Below are 13,738 nucleotides of genomic sequence, written 5' to 3' on the forward strand. Positions count from 1 at the left end.
AAACCACGCCATTTACAAGGCAATAACAAATAAATGCCACAAAGAAATCTTCAAAGCCAAAAAAAAAATCACTTTTTAAATGTCATTACAAATACCCTAAACCGCCCCCGAGAGCTCTTCAAGCTTGTCACCCAGGCCATAAATCCAGGCTGTCTTGAAGCCCCCAACGCACATAGTCAAGAATTCTGTAATGAGTTTTCAGACTATTTCATTAATAAAATTGAGGGAATCCGACAAAGCATTCAGCAAAACAGTAACCCCCGCAGCCCCCCCTTAATTATTCCCCCAATACCCACACAATTTCACCGCAATCAACAAAATTCACTCTCAAACCCATCTCCATTGAGGCCACCAACAATATCATGGGTACTCTGCTAAATAGCACAGCGCCTAATGATATCATTCCCACCATGCTGCTGAAGGAATGTGTGGATATCCTGGCACCGCCCATCACGCAGCTTATAAACCAATCCTTCAGGGAAGGCATAGTGCCCTCCCAGTTGAAACAGGACATAATCCAACCCATCTTAAAGAAACCCACTCTTGACCCCAAAGACCCAACTCACCGTCGTCCCATAACAGGATTCTCCAAGGTAATGGAGAAAGTGGTGGTACAACAGCTGCAACAGCATCTAGACACCCACAATCTACTCGATCCGCTTCAATCTGGTTTCCGTCCTGGACACGGGACGGAAACAGCACTACTCAAAATATGGGATGACGCTCTCGAGGCCGCAGATGAAGGAGAATCTTGTCTTCTGGTACTGTTGGACCTAAGCACAGCTTTCGACACGGTAGATCACAAACTATTACTGGCTCGGCTAGCAGATGTAGCCAGAGTCGCAGAAAGCGACCTACCATGGTTCTCCTCTTTTCTGGAAAACCGATCACAAAGAGTGAAATTGGGACCTTTCACTTCTGAAAAACGCACGGTGTCATGCGGAGTCCCATAAGGATCCCCTCTGTCGCCGGTGCTTTTCAACATCTATCTCCGCCCTCTCTTTGAAATCATCAGTAGCCAAAAACTACTTTATCACTCATATGCAGATGACACTCAACTGTATTTTTGCATCTGCAACAAAAAGGATCATCATCTCAGTCTAGAGACATGCCTCTCTTTGATAGAAAACTGGATGACAAAGAGCTATCTTAAACTCAACAGCTCCAAAACAGAACTTCTCCTGCTTCACGCCAGTCGTAAGAACCAACTTGCACCAACTTGGACACCCCCACCCATTCTGGGCCAAATCATCACCCCTAGCGCCAAAGTCAAAAGTCTTGGGGTCATCTTAGGCAATGGACGCACAAATAGGGTCAGTAGTCAGCGGATCGCACCATCTGATGCGCCTACTACGCAGACTTATCCCTTTTTATTCCTAAAGAAGACATAGCAGTAGTGGTGGGAACAATTGTTAACTCCAGACTGGACTATGCAAATTCCCTTTACCTCGGACTCCCTAAGTACCAAATCTCTCGTCTGCAAGTCATTCAAAATACGGCCGCCAGACTTGCGACTGGGATAAAACCATGGGAATCTATCTCATCTTCGCTGAGAGCCCTTCACTGGTTGCCTGTAAAAAACAGAATTGCTTTTAAAGCACTCTGTCTGACGCATAAGTGCATCCATGGAAGGGCCCCTCAATATCTATGCGATCCACCGACCAAAATCTGCTCCAGATACCCAAAGCCAAATACAAATCCAAAGGAGAAAGAAGATTCGCGTTTCAGGGGCCCAGACTATGGAACGCTTTACCAACCAGCATTCGGTTGGAGGAGAACCACCTGGCCTTTAGAAGACAGATCAAAACTCATCTCTTTTGATATCAAGAGAGACAGGAACAACGAGCGCCCAGAGGCGATTTAGTTTGCATGTGCTGCACTATATAAGTTTTTCATTCATTCATTCATTCATTCATTCAAAGAGACAGCTGGAAATACCATACTACAAGCATCCAGTTTTCATCCAGCACCATTAATTCGTTCAATCCCGTATTCACAATACCTCCGCACGAGGAGAAACTGCTCAGAGGAACCTGTATTTTTGATAGAGGCAAACAAATTGAAAGAAAGACTCCTTCAAAGAGGATATTCCCTCACATGCGTCAAAAAAGCCTTTAAAAGAGCTAGAAGTCAATCCAGAGCGAGCATATTATTTCCCACGAAAAAAACCTCACAAGACCAAAAGAACCCACGGACACCCACAAGGATAATCACCACGTTCAATAAGCAACACAAATCGATCAAACAAATCATCGAGAAACATTGGCATATTCTCCAAATTGACCTCACCATCGGTAAATTTTTCTCCAATCGCCCCCTTATCACATATAGAAGGACCAGATCTCTGAAAGATATATTGGTCACTAGTAAATATATACAGGGGCCTTCAGGGGAGATCCCTGTAAACAATGGGGTACTTTCACGTGTGGAGGTTGCCCGCAATGCCAGTATATAAACATTCTGAAGAATACAAATTTGCCGAATGGTCGACCCTACAAACCTAGACATTTTGCTAATTGCAGCACTCCTGGGATTGTGTATCTTTTGACATGTTCATGTGGGTAAGTAGGCATGTGCATAGCATGAAAATCTCTAACCCTGACCTTCCCCTGGGGTGTGCTGGCATTCAGTCACGTCACTGTGATCAGCTGACTGATGACACGCCAGCACGCACATCACGGCAAGAAGACGCTGCCTGGCGATGCTTCTCAAGCATCGCGGTGCAACCTGCCCGCCCACTGTTTACTCTGCCTCCTCCCCACATACTTCCAGCAAGCCTCCAGGCACCCTTCACACACAGGGACTAACGCCACTGGGCCTCCACATTATACACAGCAATGGTGAGTGCAAACCTTCCCTCTTTTTAACTTCACTGCTGGGAGTTGCTTATCTTATCTTATATTTTTATATTATATTTTCCTTTCCCAGCTTCAGGTGCCATACCAATACATGTGCTTTGATTATAGGTGCTCCATAACAAATCCCCCCTGTGTGCAATAGCCCGGTATCCCCCGAGTATTGACACGAGGATCGTCCATATTGGATAGATTGGAGCCATTGTTGGTTTTTTACCAAATAACCGTCCCACATTGGGTAAATACTATTATTACTACTATCAAGCTAATATGGCCATGATGCAATTCTAGAAAGGTATGGTCCAGTGCTCATGGACCACTAGACTTTTTCCATCCTGACATTCCCTTCCTTTTCCTCCCACCCTCCTTCTCCTCCCCTCTCCCTTTTTTCCCCCCCTTCCCCCTTTCTCTCTATTCCCTCTCTCTATTCTCACCAAGACATCCTGTGTTTTGGACACCCACAGCTACATACATCAAAATTAAAGGGATCTTACTTTGAACCCAAGGGAAGGGGAGGATCCACAACACCAAGGGATCACTCTATTCGTTTTTTTACAAACGGTATGTGTCTTTTTATCGAGACAGGCACTATAATGGACAGATGCATTAATATACAGTTTTCTCATGTTGTGCTATATATTGTTGTTTTATTAATTTTAGATTGAGAATCTACAATCATACACTCCTGTGGTCCCTGATGAAGGTCTTTTGCTTGCTCATTAGACCAGAAACGCGTTGGGCAATTCTTACCGTCCCCTGAAGAGTGTTTTTATTTTCTATGTTGTTTTTCACTGGGTATTTCTGTTCTAATTTTTTCTTTTTTTCTTTTACACGGGACACACGTTCGTCACTGGTGTTACCTATCTGTACGTCTGTTCCACAATTGTACCTGCTCCAGAGCATATACACCTTGACATCAAGGTTTTATTCTGTGAACAAGTGTCAATCCAATTTTGTCTGATCCACTAAATAAACATTTTTTAACAAAACCTGGAGTCTGGCCTCTAAAGTCCCATCTGGGCGTATTCTTTCCTTTTTGCATCTAGAAATAATACCCAAAGTTAAACAGATATATATGATCTGTCAACACTGCTATCTCGCTATAACAGATACAGAAATCACACTTTCAATGTGGACTGGGGTGGCAGAACAGTATTTCAGTTAGCTTCTTCCCTTGTATTGAATAAAACAGAATAATGTTCCATCTTTGGTGTCAGTGGAAGAATAGTTCCTCAATCATTGGTGTCAGAGCGGGAGGAATAATGCCTTGTATCAGTGGAAGCAATAGTATCCCAAGGGCCTGATAAAGGCAAGCAAAGGGCTGCATCCGGCCCCCGGAGACCACTGGCCTAGATGGACAGTGTGCCTAAAAAAAATTATATAGAAGGTTGTATTTTTGTGGGCATAAATAAAAGTCAAGATGGCAATAATTAATCTCTACATTTCTATATTTATTGCAGTAAGAATTATAGGAGGTACCTTATTTAGGTTCTTTTTATTCGTTTGAATAGAGTGTGCCTCTTTCCCCCACTGCACACAAAGAGTAATTCAGAATACATTTAATAGAAATGTTTCTTTTTGGCCAGACTAGACAGAAAGGTTCTTTCAGTTAATTGTTGCTCCAGGAATCACATGAGCATCATAATACATGGACATTTTCCAATTATAGCACTGGCTTTCAGTGGTAGCTGGATAAAGCTAAAATTAGACCAATTTTGGGCTTTAGGATTGATTGGGACTCAATTTCCTTTCATTTATCTTATTGGAGCTCTCAGCTCTCATATTCTACAGTGACAAGGTAGAAGACAAATGCACAGTGTTACAGTAAATGAATCAGCTGCTGGTTTTGCTACTGTTCATAGATAGCTTTGTGGTTCAACTAAGGACAATGTACCAGCAGTTTTCTGCAGCTTGATTACTTATGATTGACGTAGTTGCTTCTGTATACATCCTGAAATGTCAATCTGTGCATTTCCAGGTCTTGCATGACCTAGTTGTTTCCTGAGTAAATGGAAGAGTTCCAAGAGCATTTCAACTAATAAATTAAAGCACATACATTAAAACGGAAGTGCTACCTACAAGGTAGCCATTTCACATTATGATTTATTTTATTTTATTAAATGGAATCAGCTCTAAAAACACCTGAATCAGCATCTCTGCCTTGTGGTGGTTGACTGATTCTTCCCCTTGAGGGCAATGTGTAACACTGACTTCACTGGTAAACTAAAATATAAAAAAAATATAAGGCTGAAAATATGTAATACTTAAGCCATTTTTCATGTCATGGAAAAAAAAAACAACGTTTTTCTCAACGCGATTCCTCTCAAGCCTGCCTTGCATACACACGATCGTGATAAAAAATGCTCGAGCAAAGCGCAGTGACGTACAACACGTACGACAGCACTATAAAGGGGAAGTTCCATTCGAATGGTACCACCCTTTGGGTTGATTATGCAAATTTCCCGTCTCATAACTTGCTTCTGAGCATGCACGCTTTTTTCCCTGTCGTTAAAGCGTACACACGACCGTTTTTCACAACAAGGAAAACGACGAGAAAAAATAGAGCAGGTTCGAAATTTTTAATGGCCATTTTTCTCGTCGAGAAAAAAGCTCTGGAGCCTACACACGACCGGTTTTAACGACCAATTAAAAAAAATTGCATTTTCTCGTCATGAAAAACGGTCATGTGTACGCGGCATAAGTTTTAAATGGAAGATCTGAAAGCATCTACAGTGATGTTTTGGCAGTTGCACCCAGTGCCCTGGATGTGTCCTTTGTTGGGTCAGATGCAAGGGTTTCTGCTAATGTTGTCCCTGAGTTACAAATATCCAACTTACATACGACTCCTACTTACAAAGGGAAGGAGACAACAGGAAGTGAGAGGAGAGATACCCCTAGGAAGGGAAATTTACTCCTGTTAAGCCCTGTACACACGATCGGTTCATCCGATGAAAACGGACCGATGGATTTTTTCATCAGATATCCGATGAAGCTGACTTTCATCAGTCTTTGAAAACCCTAAAATTAGTGTAATAAAATATAAGCAGCGCTGTAAACAATATAAGATGAAATATCAGTTTTCACAGGTATTCAAAAAATAATGCTAATGTCCATAAACATCACCATGTGACAAAAGTCTTCATCAGTCTTGCCTACACACCATCAGTCAAAAATCCATTTGTGTCAGAACGCGGTGACGTAAAACACTACGACGTGCTGAGAAAAATGTTCAAATACTTCCGAGCATGCGTCGACTTGATTCTGAGCATGCATGGATTTTTGACCGATGGATTTCCCCACAGACGATCGTTTTTTTCTGTCGGTTTTTTAACCATAAGAAAAATTTAAACAGGTTCTATTTTTTTCACCGATGGGAAAAAAAACGATGGGGCCCACACACGATCGGTTCGTCCGATGAAAACGGTCCATCGGTCCGTTTTCATCAGACCTACCGATCGTGTGTACAGGGCATAAGAGTTATCATAAGAAAATGTGTCTCCTCTGAAGCTTTATCACCAATCCTTGTTTCCACAACCCAAAATCTTCAAAATCCAATTGCCATAGGGACAGAAAGTGAGGTGAAATCTCTTCCCTATGCAACCAAAAAAACGTAAAAAAAAATTTTTCCGGGCTGGAGTTAAACTTATAAAATTTACCAGTTCCAACTTGCATACAAAGTTACATTAAGAACAAACCAACATAACCTTATTTATAGCCTGGGAACTACAACGTTTTTGGGGTTATGTAGGCTTAAAATTGCTGGGGAAGGACCATTTCTACCAGACAGTTCAATTTAATATAGCTTATCCAGCTAAAAAATAAATAATTAGCAAGTCTTTTAGCTAATTTAACCCTGTGTTTTAAAGAAGCTACTTTTAGGTGGCTTATTGGCATGAGCTAACCAACAGTTCTTATAAATACAAGTTTCAATATAATTATTTAGTAAATATTTTAAAAGTTTATTTACAACGTAAATTTAGATCCAATCCAGATTTTTTGGAAGACCACTGATTAGCTTTAGATAAAAAATACTATGTGAGGTGGTGACCCAGGGTGTCATTGTCATGTTCTCTTGCAACTTTTTCTAATTTAGTGCTCTTTGCCACCATATCTGTCATGCCTTGTATGTGGCAGAGATTTGCAACATCATCAACAGGGGGCACAGGAGTGCAGAGTCCCAAGATAGATATGTTTTATTATTTCTTTTTAACCACTTGCTGACTGCCCTATAGTAGTTTTACTGTTACAGGGCAGCAGCTTTGTGCTGCCCGCATCACATATATATTTGTAATTCTGCACTTCCACTTGCAGGGGGCGTGCACGCTCTGCCAGAGGGGGCGCTTCTGCTGTGATTATTTACAGTAGAAGCTGATCTGCAGGTGCCGGGCACTCAATGTCTGCTGGCGCCCTCCGATCCTCAGGCAAAGACTCAGATCAGAGTCTCATCAGGGACTGAAATCAATCTCTTTAGTAAAAGCAGCACACATAGTAAACACAAACACTGGCTAGGCCCACAGTTAAAGGGGTTGTTGAAAAGAAATATTCAAAACAAAACAAGGGTTTACTACTAACAAACATATCATATGTTTTGCACAGTGTGGTGCCGATTATCGTCTTCTGGGGTCCCCCAACAGCGCTTGTTGTTCCTCCCCGCATCGGTAAACCCCCTAGGAGAAGCGCTCTCCGTGGGGTTTACTGTGCGGGCGTGCTCCTGAGTCCAGCATTTGCGTCCATAGACACAAAATGCGGGACTCGGCCCCGCCCCCCGACACCCACGTCATAATAAATCTATCCAATCAAGAGCCGAGAACCCCGGCCAGAGGGGTAGAGCGCGTCTCTGACGGGGGAGCGAACGGGCTCACCTTAATGCATAGGATGCATTAGGGGGAAAAGACACTAGGATTTACAACCCCTTTAACCCTTTGATTGCTCTAGATGTTTGACCTCTTCCCAGCCAGTGTCATTAGTACAGTGATAGTTTATATTTTTAGCACTGATCACTGTATTCGTGTCACTGGTTGCTGAAAAGTGTCAAAGTGTCAGTGTCCGATTGTCCACCAGAATATCGCAATCCCGCTATAAGTCGCTGATCGCCACCATCACTAGTATAAAAAATAAATAAATAAAAATTCCAGTATATATTCCATAGTTTGAAGATGCTAAATATCCACATAAACCAACCAATATATGCTTATTGTAATTTTTTTACCAAAAGACATTTGATTTTCTTTTTTTTTTTTTATTGGATATGTTTTTTTAGCAGAAAGTAAAAAATATATATATATTTTCAAAATGGTTGGTCTTTTTTGTAGAGCACAAAATAAAAAATGCAGTGGCGATCAAATACCACCAAAAGAAAGCTCCATTAATGGGGGGGGGGGATATAACATTTATTCGGGTACAGCCTTGCATGACCGTTCAATTGTCAATTAAAGTCACACAGTGCCGTATCTCAAAAAGTGGCCTGGTCGTGAAGAGGGGTAAATCTTCTGGAGGTCAAAGCTGTAAGCTATTCCACAGATCAGACTGCCACTGAACTGACCTCTTCCAAGCTACTTTCGAATTTTTATGAGACAGCAGTCATCTGTATTAGGGAATAGTTTTCATTCACAAAGGCCTGTGAGCTGAAATAAAGCATTTTTTTAGCTGTGCTTGTAGTACACTTTGGTCAAAACTGAAAATTATGCTTTGGCACTCATTCAAGAAACAGAACCTTCATGCTCAGAAAAAAAGTTTTTTGCCCCAGTCCTGTAAATCTCAAAGTATATGTGTACCTTTACTTTAGAAAGCAACCCATTCAGTTTAAAATAAAAATGCATGGCAAAACATTTGTGTGTATGTATAAAAAAAAAATTGTTTTTCTTTTTTTTATAACTGATTACATGACATTTGTTCTTAGCTGCATAGGGGGCTTGGAGATTTGGGGTGATGACTGAAAGATGCATGCCAGCAGGAGGCAAAGAAAGAGCAATACACTGAGCTTCCCAGTGAATGGCTGTGTTGGAGGGGCGGTGTGAGCACAAGTCATGGCCACTGAACAAAATGCAGGCTGTGCTCCCAGCACAGCCAGAAAGCTTATTAAAGGAGAAGTCCAGCCTGAGCTTTTTAGACTGGGCTTCTACTATGGGTCACAGGAGTGGAATTCGTTTTGCACTCCTGTGACCCGTTTTCAGGGTAGAGCGGTCTGAAGTCCGCTCTCCACTGACGTCACTGCAATCAGTCGAGGCAGCTAGTCATCCCGACTTCAGAAGTCTGGATCCGCCAGCTCCCTTGATTGATGGCAGTCTCAGGGAGCCGCTGAGAGGCTGAGACAGCCGCTCCCCGCCCCACCACAGCTTATTGCTTCAGTGAGCATGGAGGAGCAGGGCAGGAGAGATGCTGACTGACAGACAGTCAGCAGCTCTCTGCTCAGAGAGGAGTAAGAACCAAGCCATCTGCGGTGTTCGATGTCTCGGTTCTCAGTGCAGAGATGCAGCTGGGAGGAGAATCAGGAAGACAATAGCAAATATTAATTTGCTATTGTCACACAAGTGGGTAAGCTCACCCTTTTTTTAAGTCAAATACAATTGAAATACATGCGTCCGGCACCATGCATGTAGATTAGGGGCCGGGCGTATGGATTAGGAGGGCTGTGCCCCGTATATGCTGGCCGCCACTGGTACAGACATTCCTTGCAGCCACAAATCACATTGAATCTGATTGGTTGTTTGACGCTCTATAAAAAAAATCCTATCTTTAGCTAAATTTCATTTTTCAGTTTGGGATAGTTCAGTAAAAAAAATAAAAAAATTATATTCGTTTTTTTTATTTTATTTTTATTGCTGTCTGTGTCCCCACTGTTGGAATTGAATGCTAGATTTCACTGTTGGTATTGATTTGTAATTTTTCAAGTTTTTTTACACTGCAGGTGTACTTACTTTTCTCATTGAGGGTTACAGTAGAAGTGCTTCAGTAGACGCTGCAATAAGTGCTTCTGAACATCAGACACAATCTTTATTGTGCACAAAAATCGCTAATGTAACTGATAACCAATCATTCACATTACAATGGACAGGAGCAAACAAAAGTTTTTGTTTTTTTAATGTGTGCCGTAATATTCCGTCAAGTGAAATGGGAAGAATTTGTGGTGGCAAACAAATCGTTTAAGGGCTAGAAACTGTCAAGCTGACAAAAATCTGTTGCCACCCTAATTATTATGGCATTTTCATTCAGGTATGTAGTACTACCACCCAGCTAATAATGTAATTGATTCACAGATATAGCAGATTCAGCCAAGTCAATATGGGAGAAGATTTTCCCAATTCTTTATTCTCTATTTAATAAACTCGCAGACATTCATATGATCTAAAATTTAGGGGCAAATTCAGACCCTTGCGATACGATAATACACACAAATTACTGCAACACTCCAAAACACACGTATCATTAATTTTCAGTGACACCCCAAAGCACTTCCCAAACACACCGCAATACACTGTGAACCATCGTGATGCATTAGAATCAGGGGTCAAGTCCTGCGGGAACGCGTGGGAACGGAGTTCCTGTACTTTTTTCACAGCAGGAACGCAGTTCCCTTTGCAGGACTAGAGTAGCCGAAAGCAGCCGAACCGCCCGAGCCAATCCTTCACTAAGCGGCGATGCCCAGCTCGAGTCACTGTCAGGGGCAGGCGAACCTTAGTAATCCTTTATGTTACCGGCCGCTTCCTGTATATGGATTCATCAGGTAGTGTGCGGGTATTCCGTCACTTCCTCGATGCCGCAATGTCTCCTGGGAGCTTTTGTCATTGTTCCCAGGAGACATTGCGGAGATCTGACGTGAGTTATCGCGGGATTTAGAAAGAACTTGCGGTTTAGTAATTATGCATATGAGCGTATCATTTTTTATTTTTTTTTTGGTGGGGAAGTGGATCTTGGATGGGAGTTCCCACAGTTTTTTCCCCAGGACTTGACCCCTGATTAGAATAGAAAAAAGTGTTCTTCAATAAAGCACATGTTAATGCTTTAGCCATTGATCACCTGAATGAAAAGCTAAGAAAGCAATGCTTCTTAAATCTAAAATGAAAAATAAAATAAAAATTGGAACATAGATTGTATATTTGGTTGTTGATTTAATTTGAATGGAAGCAAGCCAAAGTACTGTTATTATATTGCAGTATAAGACATCCTTATTTTCCAACAATAATAGCTTTAGGAAACAGTTGTTGATAAAAATGGTTTCCTTCCTTACATTCACCGCCTTCATAAATAGTGGAGAAAATACATTACTTTTCTTTAATAGTGTTTTTCTAAATGGACTTCATTACCCAGTCACATTTCAACAGAGATGGAAATTTCAATTTTTTCAGATAATTTCATGAAACATATAATTCATTTCTTTTGCATATCATTTCCTGATGAGCTTGGAGAGCATTGCCTGTAGGCTTTAAAAAGAACCAGTTGGCCAACTGTGGTCATCATGCCCTTGGGTACCAGAAAATAACTCCTCATAATTTTCAAGGAGAGTCAAATGTCCATGCTGGATTTTTTCAGACTTACTACTATTTCCCCCATGATAAGGCTTGCAATGAGGGTGTCTACCTGCAGTTCCCCATTCTATGAACATACACATTTGGTCAGTACTAGGCTTGTGTATGGACTAATTGTTTGCTGGTCAAATTTTGCCTTAGGTCTCTTTTACACTGGGCGCAGGGCTGGACTGGGACAAAAATTTGGCCCTGGACTTCATCCAGACTGGCCCACTTTGACAGGTCTCTTCCATGGCGGCCGGACAACCCCCCCTGCCACCCAAGCCCCCTCTCCCCCTTCACTAGCCACTAGCTGTTCTACTTTATTAGAGTAGAATGGCTGGTACTGGTACTCTTATAGGCAGTACCAGTGTGGAAGCTAGACATTATTTCACCCGGGGCAAAGAATCAGTTTGGTGCCCCCCCCTTATGGGACAAGATTAGGCAAAAGATGCGAAACTTCTAGGCCATAGCTGTTGAGCCAGCTGTCTGTCCCCTCCCTCATGCTCCTCTGTCATCCCCCCTGCTTCTCTGGTCCTCCCCCTGCTTCTTTGTTCCCCCCAGGTGAGTGATGTGGGGAGGGAGAGGAGGTGAGCGATGCGGGAAGGGAGAGACAGAGGAGCGTAGGGGGGGGGCGGCGGTCCGCTGTCACTGAAGCCAGCCCACTGAGCCATCGGCCCACCGGGAAACTCCCTGTAGTCCCAATGGCCAGTCCATCCCTGACTGGGCGGATCAATAATGATCCGCCCCGTGCACCTCCGCTTGCTCAGCGGGGATCGCTCCGTTGATCCCCGCTGAGCCGGCGGATGACAGGGCGGTCCCCGCACACTGTGCAGGGACCGCCCTGTCTTTTCTCCGCTCTCCCCTATCGGATGAACACGTACAGTTTGTCCGTGTTCACCCGATCCGATAGATGGAAGGAAAAGTAGGCTTTTCCTCCGTCACACTTTGGCGGATCGGAGCGGGTCGGATGTCAGCGGGCATGTCACCGCTGACATTCGCGGCTCCATAGAGGAGCACGGAGCGCCCGTACAGGTCCGCAAAAAAAACTGACAGACGGACCTGTACGGGCGCTCAGTGTGAAAGAGCCCTTAATGTCTTAATCCCATCTACTGTCGTAAAAATGATCAGGCAGTGCACGAGCAGAGTGTAAAATTATCAACAATTTTTTTTCCAATAAATTGCCTTGTACTCCCAAGATTCTTGATGGAAATGCATATCTCACAACGTACATAAAATCAAATCTCCCCTCAAGCCAGTCAGCATCAGTCACAGACTGTCAAAGACTACCACAACCCATCTAGACGTTATCACAATGTTTCAAAATGGCTTATGTGTTTCAAGCCCATTCCCTCTTCCTCAGAGCCCTCAAAAAGTGTAAATCATTTTGCACCCTTGAGGCAGCATCTAGGTGGGTTGTGGCAGTTCGGCAGTCTGATCAGTGGCGACTTGCTTGAGGGTCCTTTGATTTTAAGACTATTTGCAGTAAAGTGATTACAGGGCTGCCCAGCGACCACAGTAAAAAATGGTGGAGAGCAGCGGGTCAGAACTGTAGAACTGTATCGTGTCTACAGTTTCTGAGGAAGAGTCTGAAGAGGAGTCAAGGAGTGGGAGCGCCGCCGGGATGGGGGTCACGGGAGAAGTCAGACATGAGGAGACAGTAGGATAAAACCAGAGCAGCCAAGCTGGAGCCATCTGACTGAGCTGTGCATGTTGCACCTGAGAGGAGGTCAGTGATAGCTCCGCAAGGCCAGTCTAAGGGGCGGGTGGTTGCTGATGTAAGGGGGGAGTGAATACAAAAATATTAGTGACCCCCCCTTACCTTAGTGTATTTACTCTACGGAATGTGGTCTCTGGTCACCAGAGTGCCCCACACATCAGAGTTCCTGGTGTTCCCCTTTACATCAGAGTCTGCAGGATTCCCCCTTACAGTGCAAGGACCCTGATGTAAGTGGGAACTCTGATGTAAAGAGAAAGCAGTGAACTCTGATAGAAGGTGGTCTCTGGTCAACAGAGTCCCCCTCCACATCAGAGTTCCCCCTTACATCATGATCTGCAGCGTTCCCCTTTATATAGGAGTTCCCTTTCACTGTAAGGGGGAATCCTGCAGACTCTGATGTAAGAGGAGCAGGGCTGGGTTATAGTAACCTAACCTTCATGTCAATAAAGAAATTTGTAAAACTGTAATTTTAGGTACGTTTTTTGCAGTGCCAGTAAAAAAAATGTGGTTCTGCCAGTAAATTTTTTATGATTTTTGTCAGTAAATTCTTGTGCACGATAGTGTAGACAGGGCCCCAGTGCACTGTATTGCCCGGGGGCCTATAATGCTCTTAAGATGCCACTGAGTGATTAGGGTTTTCCACTTTGCCAGTACGCGCT

This window comes from Rana temporaria, chromosome 1 (genome assembly GCF_905171775.1).
Source record: "Rana temporaria chromosome 1, aRanTem1.1, whole genome shotgun sequence".
Taxonomy (NCBI): domain Eukaryota; kingdom Metazoa; phylum Chordata; class Amphibia; order Anura; family Ranidae; genus Rana; species Rana temporaria.